Source organism: Bos indicus x Bos taurus, chromosome 3 (assembly GCF_003369695.1).
Source record: "Bos indicus x Bos taurus breed Angus x Brahman F1 hybrid chromosome 3, Bos_hybrid_MaternalHap_v2.0, whole genome shotgun sequence".
NCBI lineage: Eukaryota > Metazoa > Chordata > Mammalia > Artiodactyla > Bovidae > Bos > Bos indicus x Bos taurus.
Window position 1 is genome coordinate 53,902,075 of NC_040078.1, and position 21,476 is coordinate 53,923,550.

At 41.0% G+C, this 21,476-nt stretch overlaps 1 protein-coding gene across 2 annotated transcripts in view; it reads right to left on the reverse strand.

Moving 5' to 3' along the window:
* Positions 1-20,979, reverse strand: part of LRRC8B (leucine rich repeat containing 8 VRAC subunit B) — a 77,538-nt gene extending 56,559 nt beyond the window's left edge. For both annotated transcript variants that reach the window (XM_027536581.1, XM_027536580.1), the window contains exon 1: positions 20,901-20,979. The gene's annotated coding sequence lies outside the window, so the exon portion shown is untranslated. The remainder of the gene's footprint in view (positions 1-20,900) is intronic.
* Between the last annotated feature and the right edge of the window lie 497 nt (positions 20,980-21,476).

A 21,476-nucleotide genomic window follows, 5' to 3' on the forward strand; every position in this document is an offset into this window, starting at 1 on the left:
CTCTGTTGGCAAAGTAATGTCTCTCTTTTTAATATGCTGTCTAGGTTGGTCATAGCTTTTCTTCCAAATAGTAAGCATCTTTTAATTTCATGGCTGCAGTCACTGTCCACAGTGATTTTGGAGACCAAGAAAATAAAGTTTGTCACTGTTTCCACTGTTTCCCCATCTATATGTCATGAAGTGATGGGATCTGATGCCATGATCTTAGTTTTTTGAATCTGAGTTTTAAGCCAGCTTTTTCACTCTCCTCTTTCACCTTCATCAAGAGGCTCTTTAGTTCTTCTTCACTTTCTGCCATAAGGGTGGTGTCATCTCTATATCTGAGGTTATTAATATTTCTCCCAGCAATCCTGATTCCAGCTTGTCCTGCATCCAGCCCAGCATTGTACATTATGTACTCTGCATGTAAGTTAATAAACAGGGAGACAATATACAGCCTTGACACACTCCTTTCCGAATTTTGAACCAGTCTATTGTTACATGTTCAGTTCTATCTGTTGCTTCTTGACCTGCACATGGGTTTCTCAGGAGACAGGTAAGGTGATCTGATATTCCCATCTCTTAAAAGAATTTTCAACAGTTTGTTGTGATCCACACAAGTCAAAGGCTTTAGCATAGTTAATGGAGCAGAAGTAAATGTTTTTCTAGAATTCTCTTGCTTTTTCTGTGATCCAGTGGATGTTGGCAATTTGATTTCTGGTTCCCCTGCCTTTTGTAAATCCAGCTTATACATCTGGAAGTTCTCGGTTCAGGTACTGTTGAAGCCTAGCTTAGAGGATTTTGAGCAGACCTTGCTGATATGAGTACAACTGTATGGTAGTTTGAACTTTACATATACATTACATGTAAATAACCTTAAGTAGTTTATACACTTATAAATAACCTTGAGAGCACAGATAATAGCAAATTATAGAAAAATAAATAGGAAGTGATAAGTTTTGAGTGTTACTTTAACACTTTAAGTTTGTGTAATTTTTTGAAGGCTGTGTTTAACAACTGGCTTGCAGAATTCCTGAAAATACAATAATTAACTCTTGTCAACTCCATCGTACCACCGAATCACAACCAAATAATTAATAATTCCTTCATAGTACCAACTATCAAATTTCTCTCTCACCTCTTTTCCCTTAGCAACAGAGAAACACATTAAGTAGGAAGGAAGAGGGAACTCTGCTTTAGAAAGCTACACCAAGGTGTCTGGCTTTCTATAGGCTTCAGTGCTGCTGTATGTAACTCAGTCTGCTGTTAAAGGCTGCTTCCAGGAAGTGAAATTATGGGCTGTCAGGCACATGTGCCACAAAAGAGTTGGACACAACTGAGTGACTAAACAACAAGAGCAGTGTTTTTATTTCGCTTTTACTGCCCATTCTCAGGCACATAGGGCAGAGAGTTTTAAAAAGAGCAGAGGAGGAACTTGGCAGGTGGAAAAATAAGTCCTTTTCAGGTAGACAACCATAAATTGATGAAATGTTCTACAAGAAAGATTCCTAAGACGTGACACCTTCTGTCACACAACCATCGACTGTTTGTAAAAGCCCTTTTAAAATGTGCGTTCCCGAGTGGAATATGGCATGTCAGATGTGATGGGGCCAAATAAACCCCCAAGTGGGGCTGCTGTCATCCTTGATGAAGAGGCAGGCTGTACTACAACTCTACCTTTACGTTCACAGTCAAGTGAAACTCAAGTCCAGAAAATGAAGCGGTGTCTACCAGTATCACCCAGACTCCAGAGAGTCTGGACTTCGGCAGAGACTTGATTAGAACATGATGAGTCCTGGCCTTCATCAGGACTCCAGAGAGTCTGGACTTCAGAAGGACCCAGACTTCATCAACTCCTCCCAGCACCAACTCTGTTCCCACACTGTCTTTCCAACATCATCTCCCACTGCGCCTCTGAACATGCCCTTAATTCCAAATAGGCAGCCGACTCATTGTCCAAAACGTACCATTGTTATATTTTAAGCTTTTTATTATGAAAAATCCCTAATACATACAAAAGTACAAGTAAGAGTACAAGGAAGTCCCATGTACCCTTCCACTTAGTTTCAACAATTAACAAACTCTTATCACACCCATGCTCAGGATTAATTTTGAAGCAAATCCTGGACATTATTTCACCCACAAATATTCCAGTACTGTATACTGAAATATACAGTATTTCAGTTCTGTCCTGTACATCTCCAGTCAGATATTTCCCTTCTACTCCCTTCCCCTTTCCAAATTCTATCTCATCTGACGAGGCTCGCTTGGGTCTCTCTTCCTACACTGTTTCTCCACTGAACCTGTCACCTAGTTATATGTCTCCTTGGGCGCCTCTCTTATTATCGTCCTGTTGTTCCTGACCTCCTAAGCTGTACACTCACGATGTCATTAGCTTGCAAAGCAGGAAACTGCTCTGCACTGACAGGGAAATGATGATGCTCAGTAGGAAGCAAACTAAGTAACAACCTGGTTTTAGAAAGTTTATAAAAATTTAGTACACCAATCTCACACAGCATATTGACTCAATTACTTGTATGGCAAACATCTCAAGGCATAGAACAGGGTGTGCCCACAAAGTATGATAAGCCAGAAAGAACACTAGACACCGAGCTAAAAGAACTAGTTCTTGTTCTGGTCCTACTGTTTGTATGTTATTCTGGGGCATATTGAGCGACTTCTTGAGGTTTTCCCATAAAATAGGAATTAACTATAGCCATTTTCTCTCTCTTTTCCTCACTAGACTGTCAGACATGCATACGTACATGCTCAGTCATGTCTGACTCTGCAACCCCAAGGACTGTAGCCCGCCAGGCTCCTCTGTCCATGGGATTTCTCAGGCAAGAATACTGGAGTGGGTTCCTATTTCCTTCTCCAGGGGATCTTCCCGATCCAGGGATCAAACCCGCATCTCCTGTGTTTCCTGCATTGGCAGGCGGATTCTTTACCTCTGAGCCACCTGGAACTCTCAGAATCAAATGCAATTATATATGCAAAGATGGCTTTGTAATTACAAAGCATGTTGTTGATACACATCATTACCTGGCCATCTGACTTGATAACAAGGACAACTATTGCTTTAGATCTCGAATATATGAGAAGAGTTTGCTCTCAACAGGGGAAATGGGAATGTGAAAAATAGAAGTCAGATGAGATTCAGAACTAACAAAGTTAACCCCTGGGGGAATTTAAAAGCGTACCTAGAGTCTAGTTGCAAAAACCACTGCCTTGGGACCTGCCAGTACAGTGGTTAAGACTCCATCCTTCCATTGCAGGGGGCATGGGTTTAATCCCTGGTCGAGGAGCTAGGATCCCCCATGCTGAGCAGCACAGCCATAAAAGAAACAAAAAACAAGACAAAAACAACCAACCAAACAAAAAAACCCAACCCCCTGCCACTGCTTTATAATTAAAACAGACACACTGAAGGATCTCTAAAAACAAGGGAACTTTTAAACTGCAAGGGAAGCAAGATGGCAGCTATTTAGGAAAAATTCTTGTTACTTTAATTAAATGAAAAGTCAAAATTCAGCATTTGATGCCCTCTTTCAAATAAAATTGCATAATTGTCCAATAAAATGGCTATAATTCTGAGTTTATTGTCTCCTAGGACATTTTCAAAGCCTTTGACTTCTCAAATTTTCCTTTTGCTTTGCCAGAGAATAATCATTACTATCAAACTGCAAACACTTATCATATTACACTAAACACTACTTAAATTACAATAGAATCAAGGTCTCTCCCTCCTCCAGTAAAAAAGAGGATAGATAGCTTTATTCAAAAAATGCTGTTCCATTAGAATATTAATATTATAAGCTTTCTTGCAACTAAATGAAAAGTACAAGGAATGAGGAAAAGGCTTAAATTTTATAAAACTCTGGATAATTTAGGCCAATGTAGAAAACAAGGTTTTTCAACTTTGAACATTAACACAATTTAGCAATAGTTGGTAAAAACAACAGCTGCTAAGCGTGGTAAACCCAAATGAGATTATTAGGTCAAAAATCACACAAATACACAGAGAACATTTCAAAATTCCCAGCACAATCACAACAAAGCACCAAAATAAATCTCGTTAAGAAACAAAATGTTTTCAGAAAGAATTTTTTTTTGTAAGACTGCACCATGTGTAACATCTCCAAGGACTTCACTTGAAAGGAAAAACACAGAATCAAAAGGGAGAACTACAGAATGGTTTCCTTCCTCTATTCCCTTTCCCCTCTCATCATCCTCTACTGCACATACCAGGTAACTCTCTGCATTCTTACAACTCATTCTCTGTTCACACACACATTGATAGAGACTGAAGAAAACAAACAAAAAAAAAATCATTTTTCAAAAATGAGATATTGTTAGAATAAACTTTCTCTTATCTAGACGCTTTAAGGAAACTACCAGTCACTGATTCAGTCACCTTCATGCACAAGACAAGAAACAAAGGAGTTCCAAGGCTTCTAACAAATAGCAATGGGGATTTTATACCATCTAGACTTACGTGGCTTTCATCAGTATGTTACCCATGCTGATCAATTAGCATGAAAGACTTTTCAAAGTTAAGGTTTACATATCACAAAAAATATGCATTAAAAATGTGAAGCAGCATAATTTTTTTACCTGTTCATTTGCTGAATAATTCAAGGTTGAATTTCAGAGAATGTGAAGATTGAACAAATCTCAGGCTAAAACAAAGACTTCAGGCTTTTCCAATCTCCTCCTGGGACAGCTATAATTTCTTCTAACACTGTAGTGTTTTTTGTACAGACAAATTCTTTGTAGTGTTCCTATACAATCAATAACTATCCAAAAGCCTAATCTTCAAGGCTTAAGTAATTTGAAACTAAAAATAACCAGAAAAAAGTTCATCTAAAGCCTAGTTAGGTGAAACAACTTACTATAAATCATCAAAAGACAAATGAAATGGGACTGGCCCTAATAGTTCCTCCTAGGTAGATAAGACAAAACAAGCCCAGTGTTCTGTGAAGCCCTTATATAAGTAGCTGATGTGAGGCTGAAGTAGTCAAATTCACTACACATACTGTAACACTCAGTCATGGAAGCTGATGCTCATCGAAGATAATCATATGTTACATATTCTACTAAGCCTTTCATATCAATGAACTTATTCATGCTCCCAACAACGCCATGAGGCTATCTCCACTTTACACATGGGGCAACTGAGACAGTTATGGAATTTATCTATGTCAGCACAACAGGCAAACTCAGAAGACTAGCCAGAATGTGCATAATCTTCAAAGAGACATTTGAGGGGAATAAAAAGTAGCTCAGCATTAACCTAGACAGCATCTTAAAAAGCAGAGACATTACTTTGCTGACAAAGGTCTGTCTAGTTAAAGCTATGGCTTTTCCAGTAGTCATGTATGGATGTGAAAGTTGGATTATAAAGAAAGCTGAGTGCCGAAGATTTGATGCTTTTGAACTGTGGTATTGGAGAAGGCTCTTGAGAGTCCCTTGGACAGCAAGTAGATCCAACCAGTCCATCCTAAAGGAAATCAGTCCGAATATTCACTGGAAGGACTGATGCTGAAGCTGAAACTCTAATACTTTGGCGACCTGATGGGAAGAACTGATTTATTGGAAAAGACCCTGATTCTGGGAAAGATTGAAGGCAGGAGGAGAAGGGGGTGACAAAGAATGAGATGGTTGGATGGCATCACTGACTCGATGGACATGAGTTTAAGCAAGCTCCGGGAGTTGGTGATGGACAGGGAGGCCTGGCGTGCTGCACTCCATGGGGTCGCAAAGAGTCGGACATGACTAAGCGACTGAACTGACTGACTGACAACTCAATAAAATGACCAGCAGTAAACATGCATTCATTCATTCACCTCTTCCTTCAGTCATGAGTGGAGCAGTAGAGGCCAGCAAAATGACTAAGGAGAGTGAACTCTTATCCTGCCTAACATCTTCCTTAACTGGGAGCCAAGTGACACAGTGTCTCAGAATGCCAGCTTGATTGTAAAAATAGAAATAGTTTAGCTGGCCTACTTTCTACCTTCTCACTGATGATAATATCAAATGCAATGGATACTCCCTCCTCCCAGGAGGCATCAGAGAACAACTGCCCATGAAGGGAGAAACTCCTGGCAAATCCAACAAGCCCACAGTTTTCAAGCCTTCTGGGAAACAAGGTGCTATCCTGCGTGGAGGGATTACCTGGTTTCCACAGACCTCTCCTCTGCAAAGAGAGTCATTATTCTTCCCACAGAACCCACACTACTTCTCCCAAGTCTTCTCTCATTTCTAGTCAGAAGACACTCAGGTTTTGAAGCTGTCTTAATCCATCTGGGCTGCTATCCCAAAGATTGGGAGGCTTAATCAATAAACATTTATTTCTCACAGTTCTAGAAGCTAAGGAGTCCAATATCAAGTGCCAGAAGAGTCAGTGTCTAGAGAGAGCTCAGTTGCTGGTTCACAGAAGGACTGCTTCTGTGTCCACACATGGTGGGAGGGGCAATGAAATTCTCCTGAGTCTCTTTCATAAAGGCACAACCCCCATTCTTGAAGGTTCTACTCCTGGGACTTAATTACCTCTCACCCGTCTCCCCAGCACCATCACCTTAAGGGTCAGGCTTTAACATATAACTTTGCTATAGCAGAAGCTATGATTTTCAAAGTTCCAGCTCCCACTCTAGTCTCTGGTGCTCTCAGTCTTCTGCTCACGACACAAAGGGGAAGAGCTGACTTTGGCAGGGAGGGCTACACTGGGCCTATACTTAAAATACAAAGTGTGAGGTTGATTGCGAGCTTATTTTCACATCAGTATAAGAGCCATTATAGCAGATAAAATTGGCAAAATACTATTTCATCAGGCAAAAAGAAAGGAGCCATGTGACCAAAGAAGCAAGAATTTACAGTCAAAAAGAACTTCAGGCCTTCATGCTACAATGCAACAGAAAAACAGAATGTTCATCTTTGTTAGCTCTAAATTTGATTCATGTCCTATGACTTTATATACTAAAGGACTGTGCTAAATTATTTCCCTTGTACATAAAACAGAGACATAAAATATGAGCAATGTAAAACTTAAAACATAATTTTAAAAAATTTAGAAATAACTGTCCAGAAGATGGAACTGATTAACTGGAATATTTTATTTAATCTTTGGGTATTTCATTATGGGTGTCCAAGAATCTGATACATGAAGATGTATTAAAGAATGATCATGTATGCAGAAGGTTTAAAGGGAAGCCCAAGAGGGAGGGGATACATGTATACTTACAGCTGATTCACACTGTTGTATGGAAGAAACCAACACACACTGGAAAGCAATCATCCTCCAATTAAAAATAAAAGTAAATACCTGTGGGCACCTTCTCCCAGATTTTATGGAAAATACTAGTTTCCACAATGCAGAGAAAATATTTAACTGTAATTCTAAAACAAGCAAAATAAGTACACATTAGTTTAACCTCATTTTAAAAAATTCAAACAGATGGGACCAAATACTGCAAGCTATCAGTAATTAAGATAAATCTGTATTCCTTTTTTAAAAAATGTCTAATACAGGCTAAGCATCTTGAAGGCAGGAAAACCTAGGCTGGCAAATCTCTAATGTGAGGTAAAGCTGAACACTGCTAACTCAGGTAATAGGACTGATGACTGGTAAACCTTAAAACCAGTTCATGATTCCCTCCCATATGTAATATGCGTCAGTAGATTTGCCTTTTGCAGTGCGGTGACTCTATGGCATTAATTTCTGTACCACATCCCCCCTACAAGCCCCCATTACTCTTTGCTCACCTTCATGACTCTGGGTAAAGAAAGGTCTGGGGAAGAGGAGAACAATGGGAAAAGCAGGGCCTGAATCAGCTCATAACCCCAGTGCCCCCTCCCAGTTGGGTTGGTCCAGTTCTACCACCAATAAAGAACAAGCCTGAAAAAAACCTAGATCCCTTTTTAGCACTGTGAACCATGTAGGAGATGCTTATTACATCCGCTTTGTTCTCCATTTCTATGGTGCCCATCACCATAGTAACAAGGCACACAGATGGAAAAGTAGGCTACAAACACCCAGAAATGGAGGTGGGGATGGGGAATATGGAAGAAAGGGCTTTTCACTGGTTAAGAGAGAAGAGGATAGAATTCTTCTATCAACATAACATTAAGGGGAACTTCTAATGGAAAAAAGTAGGTTTTCTTTGTCTTTAAGACAGCAACAATAGAAAGCAGCCTAAAATTCCAGTAACTATCAGTGTTTTGTAGGAGGTGGAGTTGGTAAGTTTTGAAGGTTTTAAAAGCCAGATGTATTTTATTAGAAAATCTTGCATGCAAATCAAAACCTTTACACAGCATCCAATTTTGAAAATTACACACTCATTCCGATTACTACTTAAAATTTTTGGTTATTTCATAGTACTAAAAGTTGAGACATCTGTGACGGAAGTGTGGCTGGGAAGATAAGTTGACACAATGAATATTTTCCTGAAACTGACAAGTTTATCTTCGAAGTTTTTGTATAAAATGTCCAAAGGGGAAATCACTGGGTGGGTTGGTGAGGGTGCCTGTTGAAACTGGGACAAGGCCTTTCCCACCACCAATCCCTCTGGTGTCTGTCCACAGACCTTCAAAGGCACTGCCAGTCCCTATCAGGTCTGTAAGAAAATCTTTCCACTCCAAGATCTCCATTTTTGTTTTGTTTTTTCCTTTTCTGCTACCAGCCTGAGTTCTCCTCATTGAAAAATTTCTAAGACATTTGGAATACTTGGGATATTATTTATGTTGTTATGGGTCAGGAAATGGGAAAAGGAGCTACGTTAAGCCATATAAGCTACTTGGGGAGGTTTTCTACATAAATAAAAGCAGTACACACACACACACACACACACACACACACACACACACACAGACATAAAGCAGGAGACACCTCATGGACTAAATTGAAAGAGTTTAACAATCTAGCAACTTTGTTGTTGTTCAGTCACTTAGTTGTGTCTGACTCTTTGTGACCCCAAGGATTGTAGCTTGCTAGGCTCCTCTGTCATGGGATTTCCCAGGCAAAAATCCTGGAGTGGGTTGCCATTTCCTCCTCCAGGGGATCTTCTTCAGGGATCAAACTCAAGTCTCTTGCATCTCCTGCACTGCAGGCAGATTCTTTAATGCTAAGCCACCAGGGAAGCCAACTAGTTGTGACACTGGATGATTTTCACTTTGCTTTTTTCAACCTTACTGTCTTATCAGTAAAAAGAAAAACTGAGAACAGAAATAATGAACTTGAAGTGTTGTAAGGATGATTTCAAGGCACGTTAAAACGTTATGCATATGTGTTGTATTATTCTGGGAAAGACCCTCAAGGATACCTACAATATAAAAAAGTTAAAAAGAGATACTCGTTAAGATCAATACTGTATGTCAGATTTGCGTATTTTCTATCTTCCCTCCTCTAGGATGTATACTCCATGCAAAGAAACATTTTTTATGTTTTCTTCATTGCTGGATTTATCCCCAGGGCTGAGGTGATTCCTGGCAAATATTAAGTGCCCCCAAAAATACTGAATAATTTTTTTTAATCCATAAAATGAAGAAAAGCAGATTCAAAATTCAAATACATCTTTTTTCTTCATTGCTAAGAACAATGTATTCTACTAAGCATTTGTGAGCATATTTATCTTAATTTTTATATGACCACTTTACAGCAAGTTTTCCAATCTTTAGAGCCTTCTATAAAATGATTCTGGGAAAAGGAAGCAGCCAATATACATTTAAAAAGTTGCTTTATCAGGTACCAGATCTGCAGCTAACATGTGGAGTGTGCTGAGACAAGCCACATATCCCCTTATAAACTCAGTATGCATATTTGCATCATGGGAATAATACTTGACCTGTCTTCCACAAGTCATCAGGAGAATAAATGTGAGCATAAATGCTTTAGTATTTTAGAAGAAACATCAAAAAATATAGTAATGCAGTGGGGGCTCTGTAAGTGTTTCGGGAGAGATTTGCTACAAACTGGTGGGAGAAGGCAAGGGCACAGTGGACCTCTGAACAGTGTCTTTACATACATGGTGTCGAGAGCATCTAGGATCAAGAGGACCCCAGGAAAGACTTCTTAATCAATGGGATGATGGCCAGGCTCAACTCCTCTCCCTTCAGAATGCATTAATCTGCAAAGAAAAAAAATTTCCTAAACCTAGCTTGGGACCAAACCTTTTGGCATGTAATCCATAACCTCCTCATTGGGAAAAAAAAAAAACAAAACCCTAGTATTCCTGATAAAACGCTGCAAAAAAAATTTTTTTTCAATGGGACTAATTGGAAATCAGTCACCTACTGACCTATGTGACTGTCAGTCAAGCATCTGTTGATCTTTACCAACGTTCTATCTGTATCTAGTCTAACAATGGGTATAAACAAGTATTTCTAAATATTCTAGGAGAGTTTGAGTATGCTTACTAAAATGGATAATTTTAATTCCATTACTATGGTATCAAATTAGCTTCCATCAAGTCTTTTTAAAACAGTGATTCACTCTATGTTCTTTCCCTATTGAATATTCCTGTCCACCAAGAAGAAAATTTTATATTGGCTTATTAGGGGCATTTTCCCTTAAAGTTGGTAGCTAACTTGACAGGGAAAAGTTTTCTTCAGCACCCAATCAATTGATCTACAAAGTGAGGTATGGGATTTGGAGGGCCTTTTGTTTTCAGAAGAAGGGGTAATCTGGTAGAATCTACTTTCAGATCACCAATTAACTGCTGTCTAAAAGTATCTGCTTCTGGGACTTCCCTGACTGCCCAGTGGTGAAGACTCTGTGCTTCCACTGCAGGAGGCACAGGTTCAATCTCTGTTCGGGGAACAAAGAGCCTGAGCATGCCTCGCAGCATAGCCAAAAAATAAAGTATCAGAGAAGGAAATGGCAACCCACTCCAGTGTTCTTGCCTGGAGAATCCCAGGGACGGGGGAGCCTGGTGGGTTGCCGTCTCTAGGGTCGCACAGAGTCGGACATGACTGAAGCAACTTACCAGCAGCAACAACAGCAGGCCCACTGAGAGTTTTGAAGATCTCCCAGGACCATTGAGAGTCAGTTTCAACACCCCCTAAACCCAGAGGGTGCCATCTCAGGTCAAGACAGTTCTGCTGAAGAAGTCCTTTCCTGGCCCCCACCTTCCCTAAAAAAAAAACTCCCGTGTGGGAACTGGGGGCGGATTTGCCTTTCTAATTGCAGGCCCAATTAGAGGCCCAATGGGAGAAAAGACAGTTTAACTTCAAGTTTAGAGTTCTCATTATTACACAAGAATGGATTTTTTAATCCCTGTAGTGAAACTGGTTTTTGTGTATGTATGCATATGTGTGTGACCAAGGGTAACTGGAAGACTCTGATTATCTATGAACAAGTGGAAAAAACTCTAGGTCTACCAGAGATTGTGTCTAAGGGAGAGAAGGAATTAGCCCACCAAGTGAGTCTGATCAGGCAAATAAAATTGCTTTATGATTACGCTCTATCAAAAAAAAAAATAATAAAGTGTCTATTTCAGAACACCTGATGTCCAATTGGTTACTTCTGGTCATCTCCCTCTTTCCCTTTTCATAGTCATCCTCTCCCCACACTCCATAAGAAAGGCAAACCTTTCATTTCTCAGGAGTCTGCTTATGGTACACTGCACCTTGGGGAGTAAAAATCTCCAGGCCCCAAGTTGAGGGTCATTTGAGATAACTGTAGGGTTATAGATGTTAAGAAAGTAAATGACTTTGAAGACTGAAACATCCTTTTGGGAGTTAAGGAAAAGTATCCATTTCTCTGCTTCAAACAACACTGGAGGGAGATATAACTAAGTCAGACAGCAGAACATGGAAAATCATTTTTGTGATCAATTACTAAGCAATTTTGGCATACACCTCAGAAGTTTAAAAAATAGAGTGGAATTATACTGCCTTCATTTTCATATACATATGGGAAAGTGTCTTAAGCATTTACATTTAAAAAGAAAACTTGATTATGAAGCCTATCTTATCTTAGCAATATGAAATACTTACTTATGCATGAATATTTTTTAAGTCCCAGGCATCTCATCAAGAAGTTATTTCCCATAATATTTTACCTATGCTTAATAATTATTTATCAAAATTCTAATATACTTGTTCTGGTCAACTGTGTATTAGTCAAAATCATAAAAACTCAATCCAAATGAAATTTTATGTAACATTTAGAGCCTTATAGTCACAAGAACTTCAAAAAATATGTTGTATGTATATGTGTGTTACAAGAGTATGATAAGGAATTCAATGAAAGATTTTCAAACATAAGTGTTACATGGGGAGTAACTATGTAAAATTTCCAGCTTTTCTAAACAAGCTTGTTTTTGTGTTTTTTAAATGGATGGCATGGTAGATAAAAAATCATTCTAGTATTTAACTTACACTAGGTACATTAGAAAAAATGTCTTTCTAAATCAATATTTATATATCACAGGTACCATCTATTACAACTATTAAAAAATTTAGAATAAACTTTTAAAACACATGAAGAGGGAGATAGTGTTTCAAAATCCTTTCAGGGGGTATTAGATGAAAAACATTCAGATACTTTGTTCTAAACTGCCTGTAAACCGGGAACTTGTGCTGACCATCTAAAATTCTGACTTCTGATAGAATGGTAAAGCCAGAGTTAATTTAGAAAAGTTCCAAGAGCTGACTCAAGCCTGTCCTGCAAATGGCCAAATCCAGAACTCTGAACACAATAAATGTTCAGTAAACACTAGCTCACTGACAAAATATTTCGGTCATTCAATTGATACCTACTAACAGCATATACATGATAATTCTTCTTCTTACTTCTAACCTTCAAGGAGATCTTTCAAATTTTCAAATACCAGTCAGAAGAATGTTATTGTAACAAAGCCCTGGACTAGATAATAAGTATACTGAGTTTTATTGCCTAATTCTTTCCCAGATATCAATTTACATGCCATGTATAATGCCTGGCTCAGGAAGCTCAATCAGAGGATGAACAAAATAATCTTTATAGGAAGTGTACAAGGCTCGGAGGTAGCACAGAGAAGGGAATGAGGATCTCTTGGAAGTGGTAGGCAGAGGGAAGGGTCTGGAATGGTCTTCCAGAAAAAGTATGCTTGAACTGACTCCTGAAACATGAGCAAGTGACAAGGGGATATGACCACCACAGATAGAGAAAAGGTGAAAAAAAGGGGGTGGGGCATGGAGTGGAGCCGTCTGGCTACCTCCTACCTTCCTCCTTGCACTGCAAACAGTTTAGGATGCCCGGTGCATGGGCTGTGACTGCATGCTGTACCCACAGTGCACGCGTTCGTGATTTAGAAATGATGAGGGGTCAAAGGTGAAACTGGAGACCTGAAGAAGCAGGCAGAGGAAGACTATACTATATGGCTCTCCAAGGCACTTGGACTTGATGCTTTGACAAAGTAAGTCATTAAAGGATTATTAAACCAGGCAATGGTGGTATGAAATTTACCTTTCATAATCATTATTTTCCTCTTGTGTGGACAACGAATTGAGGGGGGAGGTGGGTAGAAGACTGGAAAGACTACAAACTGAACTACTGGTTGCAGGCAATAAGCAGCGGGCCTGGAAAAGACTCAAGGCAGTCAAGAAGCTGTGAAGGAAGGGTGCTGACGGGAGGGACCTGAAGGATGCGGCCTCTGGACAAACTGGTTACCAGAATTTATAGAGCAGTTTAACAGGGAACAAAGCAAAGAGAAGCCCAGAATGAGTTCTAAGTATTTAGGGCTATATAATTGGGTAAATGGTATTGCTGTTTGCAAAAATATGAAATCTAAAGATGAACAGCAAGTTTGGAGTGGGGAGAGTATCTTTGGTATATATTAACTCCAGCTCCTCATTGTTCTGTGAGGCAGGTAGCACAGATGCTATTATCCCCATTTTACGTTCAAAGGGCTAATTTTTTTGCCCCAAACCACATGTAGCAGTCTGGGGAGTTTTACTACATACCAGGCTTAAGAGCAGGTATACTAGGGAGACAAGATCCTTGCTTTTACAGAACATATATTCTGGTAGGGACAAGCCAGCAAACAATAAACCAAAGCCTGAAAGACTACAGTGAGGGCAGGCAGATGTATTTTATCCGAGGTGATCAGGGAAAGGATCCCTGAGATCACTGAAGCCAACTATTCATTGAAAAGGAAGCAGTTACACAGACTCATAAGGGAAGGGGGTCCAGGCAATGGAGAAGTCCCTGGTGTAGTAAAAAGGCTGGCATGTCCTGAGGGAGGAATTCCAACTACCAGGCTAGTGGTTAGCCAGAGGAAGTCCCAGCTCCAAAGGCATTCCTGGGAGGGTGAAGTTAAAAGGCTTGCGGCCCCTTAGGGCAGTGCTAGCAGAGCATAAATTCTCTGGGAACCTGCCCACCAAGCACAGCACTGCACATCTAGAAACTGCATCATGACTCACATACACTTTTCAAAGACAAGTCACTGGCTCAGTTGCCTATCTGGGCATTGAATCAGGGGCCAAGAACAAACTCAGTTTTGCCTAGAGAGATGAACTTTAAAGTTTTTAGATGGACGAAATTCATCATAAATATTATCTGCTCAGAGCAAGACACAACCTGAAGTCCAATGGCAGGCAGCTCTGCCACGCAGGCTCAGTCATGCCTTAACACGTTACGTGAGAGCAGAGCCTCCCAGACACTCTCCAAGGCCCTCAAAGGGATGAGAGATGCAACACTTCTCCCAAAGGATGCCCCCATGAGCTCAGCTGGAAAGGACAAGGAAAAATGGTATACCATTGTCAAGGTGCTAAGCTGGGTCCTACCTATGCAAGCCCGAAAGCCTTGGAGAGATGGGATGCTGCGCGGCCTGTGGGCCCTGAGATGGGCCATCCCAAGCTCACTAATGCAGCCCACTCTCCAGAAAACACTGCCTTTGCCTCCCCGCCTGTGGTCATCATCCACTGCTGCTTTGTGGGTTACCTATTCGTCTGTCAACCTGTCCAGCCAAAGGTCTTCAAGTTCCACTCACTAAGGGTGATGCAGATCAATCCTCTGACCCTCTCAAAAGACCCTATTTTACTGGCTATTTTCTCAGATGTATCTGCTTGGTGTATCAAAAATTAAAAAGGTATCTGAATTTAAAGCTTGTCACTAAAGCATAAATAAATTATAAAAGAATTAAATTATTCCTGAATTATGTAGTCCCTTCCAGAGACTCACATGGAGAAGTTATATATTATGTACATGTATTTTAATGATGGCTCCAAATGATATGCCTTCTTTGGTATGGTGCTGGAAACCTGTGGGACACTGATCTGTGCTCGGACCATGCTCATCTCATGACAGAGCTCATTTCAAACCACACTCCCACAACACCTCTTTGCTTCCAAGCACTGGCCGACTTTTTCCTAAAGATACCATTCAACTTCTGACCATAAGATAATTGCACATACTTTCACAGCACCTGTACATCTCCTTCCTGATCATGTTAAGTGGCAATTTTTTTCATTTATTTGCAGGGATTGATTCTCCTGTCTCCCCTAGTACCTTGCAACCCCCATGGTGGCAGGGACCATGTACATTTTTGCTTACTGCTGTGTCCCTAGAACCTGGCATAGTTATATCTGGTACACAGTAGGTGCTTAACAAACATGCTGAAAAAAAATACTATGACATATACTCACTGGTGGGAATGATTCTGCTTCTGAGAGTGGATCTGCCAAAATCATTTAAATCAAGGCTGAAGACGGTTAAGGCTGAGCTATTCTGGTTTTCGTTTTTTTAAAAAAGCAAAGACTTTGTAGCTATTCAAGGTTTAAACCGATTTTGGGGACAATTCTCAAAAAGTCTGACTAAAAATTTAACAACACTCATTTAGATATGTATGCTGCTGCTACTGCTAAGTCGCTTCAGTCGTGTCCGACTCTGTGTGACCCCATAGACAGCAGCCCACCAGGCTCCCCCATCCCTGGGATTCTCCAGGCAAGAACACTGGAGTGGGTTTAGATATGTATGGAGATGACCAATTTTAAAACTTCTTTTTAATGGAATAAAAGGTCATTTTCTGAAAGGTTCACCTAGATTGGGCCAAATTTTAAAAGAAAAGCTAGCACTTAATCACACAATTTCTTAGGCACTCTAAATACAATTTTTCCATACTTCTCATATCTGAATCTTACCGCAGGTTTCCAGATGAGGAAACTGAAGGTGCAAGAGGCTGAGGTTACATACTGAGTAAGTGACAGAGCCAGGATTTATATCTAGCTATATTTGATTCCAAGAGCTATATCTTAAATCTTAGCCACCCTTTAAGCTAAGAAGTAGATGCTGACATTGAGTCATAATGTGTTACTTTCTCCCATGATAAGGAACCTGACTATAGTCTAGTACTATCAATTGGGGCCAGTATTTAAAATGGGATTTGGATACCAATGATGTGGTAGCAGAGAAATGCGATAATTTATGAAAAAGGAGTAAGGAGGAATATGAACTAACATTTACTGAAAGCTTGTTTTACACCAGATACTGTATTATATGCTTTCACATTAATATTTCTTTTAATCTTAAGACTCCTGTGAGATGGGTAACAAGTCAAGAAAAAAAGAGGTGTAGAATAACAGTGGTGTTTGACTACTCCAATATTTCTTTCCCTCTATCTTACTAAGGATGCAAAACTCCCATGTTTTAGCTGGGCTTAAGATTGTCTCAAGTAAGGACAATATTCCCTAGTCTCTATCCTAGCTGCTGCTGCTAAGTCGCTCCAGTTGTGTCCGACTCTGTGCGACCCCATAGACGGCAGCCCACCAGGCTCTGCTGTCCCTGGGATTCTCCAGGCAAGAACACTGGAGTGGGTTGCCATTTCCTTCTCCAATGCATGAACGTGAAAAGCTAGATGAGGTCATATTACTCAAAGTCTGGTCAATGAGATATAATAAAAAGTGTATGACAGCCTCCAGGAAATTTCCTTAAGAGACTCTGGTCTCTTGCTTTCCCCCCCTGTCTTCTTTCCTTCCTTCCGTCTTCCTTTCTAAACTTGGAACCTAAATGTGATGGCCTAAGCTCCCCTTTGGATCACAAGATTGAGGGTCTGATTTGATGTCTGAGGTTCTAAAAGGAACCAGCATAGGTCTGAAAAGATTTGCAAAATCATAATACCAGCTCTAGACTGTCTCTGCAAACTTTTCTTTAACGTGAAAGAGAAACAAACATTGCTTTGTTTAATTAAGCCATTGTTCTTTGTGGTCTCTGTAACTGGCAGCTAATCTTAACTAATCCAATAACGCATCCAAAGTGATACAGTGTAGGGTTCAAATCCAGGCCCATCAATCTGCATAGCTTAAGTTCTTAGGTGGAAGCCTGAAGAATTCTTGATTATAATCTGCAATAGATCTGAGGGGTAAGTGTAAAAATGCTGAAAAAAATATGACAGAAGAAAAAAAGGATGGTTTGAATATGCTCTCAAATCTTCCTACCTGAGAGATCATCAAAGGGAATATGCTACTTGACAGTAAAGAATTTAGTCTCCATCAGAGATGGGCAGAGGAAGATCTGAGTCACCTGTGTGGAGCTGGAAAGACAAGTGAAATACAAGCTTTGCAGCTGATGATGTCTCTGACAGATACTGTTGACCAAGAAGTAGACATTGTAGAAATACCTGAAAATGGCCACAGGATGAAACAAACACAACACAGAATTAAAGGAACCCTGAAACTGAAGAAGCAGGAGATGAAGTTCAAAGATACGGAGTCTGGAAAGAACCAAGGAGAATCACGTGACCCATATCAAGGCTTAAGGGCCAAAAAGGCAAAAGGAAAGGTCAAGGTTGAAGCTCTGACAACTCATTTTTATTCATTTCCTTTACACGCGTTCACAACAGCATTGAAGAAGTGAATTTAAATTCTGTTGCAATTGAGCAGAATCCTAAATAAGAGGAAGTCATAGAACAGGGAGCTTATTATTTCCCTTTGTTCAATTTCTAAATGAACAGCACTGATAAGAACTTAGCAGACAGATTCAGTGACTGTAGACAGGACCAATTTTATTTAAGATCAATGTTAATAATCCAGAAAAGGAAAAAATACGTTGTTATGTCTGCCAAAGACATAAGTTTAAACACCTTGTAAAAACCTGTCATAATAAAGGTACATAGGAAGTTTAGAAAATATAGATGAGAAATAGAATGCAAGTGGGCAAAAGCAATAAAAGAAAAGGCAGCAATATGAAAACAGAGATGACAGAAATTAGAATACACTTGACAATTCATTAAAGAAACCCTACACTATAATTGGGCCTCCCAAATTCCTCATGAGTGGTCATGGGTTTGTAACGTTTGCAGAACAAGCAGTACGCCCTGAGTCAAGAAAGCAGAGGCGACACGCTATATAGAAGGCACTGGAAACCATGCCATTGAGTCTGGGGTAACAGGACAGAGACAGCATACATTTGCTTCTGATAATACCAGAGTATGCTAGAAGGATGCTTTAAAGAGAAAAAAAAAAAAGAGAAAAAAAGAGACTTTTATTTTTTTTTTAAGTCTAAAAGAGAAAAAAAAATTGGAAATTCAACTTGGGAGACACTACATGAACATCAGAGATTAGATTAAATAGGCTATTTTTATGGGCAGTTAAAAAAATCAAAAAGAAAATAAAAATATTCAGATACCATCAAAATAGATTCATAAATTACAAAAACTTGTTTATAAATAAAAATTTCGGCTCAAACAAGAATCTTTCACATATTAAATATTTCCAACCTTCCGCACCAGAAAATAAAACAAAAAAATCACAAACTTCAAGCCACTTACAGGAAAATACCCACACAGTCTAAAAAAAATCTAGAGCCATAAAGTAATATTATTCAGTGCTTAAAAAAAAAAAAGTTAATCAAGCCATGAAAAGACAAGGAGGAAACCTAAATGCATAATATTAATTGCAAGAAGCCAATCTGCAAAGGCTTCAGACTGATTCCAGCTATTTGACATTCTGGAAGAAAAATGTGGACACAGTGAAAATATCAGTGGTTGCCAAGGGTTAGGCAGGCAGTAGGAATGACTAGGAAGATCACAGAGGATTTTTAGGCTAGTGATCATACGATATAGGATCATACGTGATGGTATTATAATGGCAGATACACGTTGTTACACATATTGGCTAAATCCACAGAACGTATGACACCAACAGTGAGCTCTAAACTATGGTCTTTGGATGATACGTCTCAATGTAGCTTCATCTATGTATCAAGCGTCTCACTCTAGTGGGAGATGTTGATAATGGGGGAGGCTATGCATGAATGGGGGCAGGGGGTATATTGGGAACTCTCTGCAGTTACTCTCAGTTCTGCTGTGAACCTAAAACTGCTTTAAAAAACAAATTCTCTTAAAAAAAAAAAAAAAAAAAAAACAGCTTAGAAGACCTGATATCCTATTTCAGTGATATTCAATAGAACCCTTTTCATTCCCAGGCTTCAGAAGAATGAAGCAGCAGTGGGGAGGACAATGGTTATTATAAAGCAAATCTTAACAACTAGTCAAATGAAATCATTCTCAACATGCGAATCTTCACGCTAAGCTGAACGTGCTGGGACACTTTTCCAAATTAAGAAAAAAAGAACAAGTTTCACATAATACAAAATTTAATTCTAACATGTAGTAAATGGATAGTAGGTATCATGACTCAACGAACACTCAGAGACAACTCTGTCCCCCTCATTACCTGAACTAAGAGTAACATCAGACATGCTAGGACGAATATTGTTAAATCACAGAGGCCCAGTCACTTGCGGGATTGGCTGTCATTTCACATTCCTTCAAGGGTGAAGCTGTTGACTAGGAAACCAGGAGTAAAAGGAAGTCACCTTGACACTCACAAATCAAAGAGCACTTGGGGTTCTCTCAGGAGGTTCAACCTCAGCACCTGGAAGTTATTGTAATTAAATAATTACACTGCAGTTTGGTTGCTTCTGTGTACTACAACCTAACTAGGAGGTTTAGGAGACCTAAAGGTTAGGAAACCTAATAGTCTGATAAAGACACATACCATTTCCTCTTTAAAAAAAAAAGTGAATACTGTCTATTTTAAGTTGGTAACCTATTTGCAAATTAAATTTTCATACTGGTATCTTTTTATGGATTTTTAAAAGTTTTTGGCAAGGCGAATTTATTCAAGAAAGTTTAAAGGTAGGTTTTTGTTTTTAAGTTCAGGTTTGACCTTTTTGGGGGGAGGTGTGAAGGGGGCTGCCGGCAGGGTCTTCCTGACCACAAAAAAAGTCTTCCACACACGTCATCTGACTAAAGGCAACCTATGGACTTTGGGAAGTCAGCTGAGGACATAGTGATGAGCCAACACTGAGCCTCCTCCCTTCTGACCTCTCGGCACCTGCTTAGCTGCAGCCTAGTAAGGGGAAACTCAGATTCTCTCTCGAAAACGGTAGAAGTTGCTCCCTTCTCCCTCAAACAAATGAGAGCCAACACCACCATCAAACAGTAGGTGAACAACTGTATAATAGGTTTCCCAAGAGCAGAAAAATGTGTGTCAACGAACAGCACCAGGGCAGGGGGCAAAGGAAAGCGACCCAAGCGCGGACGCCCTCCGGACAGGTCTGCTCACCTAGGGAGGGCGAGACTCCAGCCCCAGGAAACCAGAACCCGGTTCTCGCCCCGCCCCGAGAGCTCACACTTAGGTGTAGCGCCGCGATTATGGGGGAGACAGCGTCCATTCCTCCTGCCCCGAATGACCCCAGCACCCCGGAGGAGTCACGGGCATCACTCCCACTCTCCCGGAGACAAGGGAGTGGCAAAACCGCTTCTCATCTCTCCCGCCCAGCCACTTGCCCGCAGGCCCGGCTCTCAGGTGAGGCGAGAACAGGTAACCGCACCTGCTCGGCCAACCCCACCTGCTGCGTCCCCTCGCCCTGTTCTCTGCCTCCATCACCTGGATCGGCTCCGCTCCTCCTCCGTGACCCGGGGCGTCCGGCCCCGACCTACCTGTGCGCCTCCGGCCCCGGGCGCCGGCGCTCCTCACGGCGTGCGCCCCGCGCCGCTTCGGGCGCGCCGGCGGCGGCCCCGCGCCCGCACTTCCTCGGCGCCGGCTGCTGCGGGCTCAGCGGGAAGCCCCAGCGCTGCCCGGCTCACCGCCTCCAACCGGCTCCATTGTGACGCGGCGAGTTCTGCTGGCCAATCGGGGCGCGGCGGCGCGAACCGCTGACTAAGTTCGCGGGGGAAGGAGGAGGGGACTGGGTGGAGGCAGCAGGCGGAGGTGGCCGCGGCCGAGCGGCAGTGGCGGTGGAGGAGGAGTAGGAAGAGGAGAAATGGGATGCGGCTGCTTCGGTAGTTGCTCCTGCTGTTAAATTTGCAGCAGCCTTGGCCCGAGTGGTTTGCCCAGCTTAGGAACTGCGGGAACCTGTGACTCACCCCTTGCTGATGGAAACAAAGCGCAGCTGCCATCACCCAGGAGCGCGCCATGTGGCCGCCCGGCCCGCTCCGCACAGCCTCCGGTGCGCAGGCTGCAGTGCCCTGCGCCCATCGACCTGGGGCTAGGAACGCGGAGGGCTGGTTTCAAGA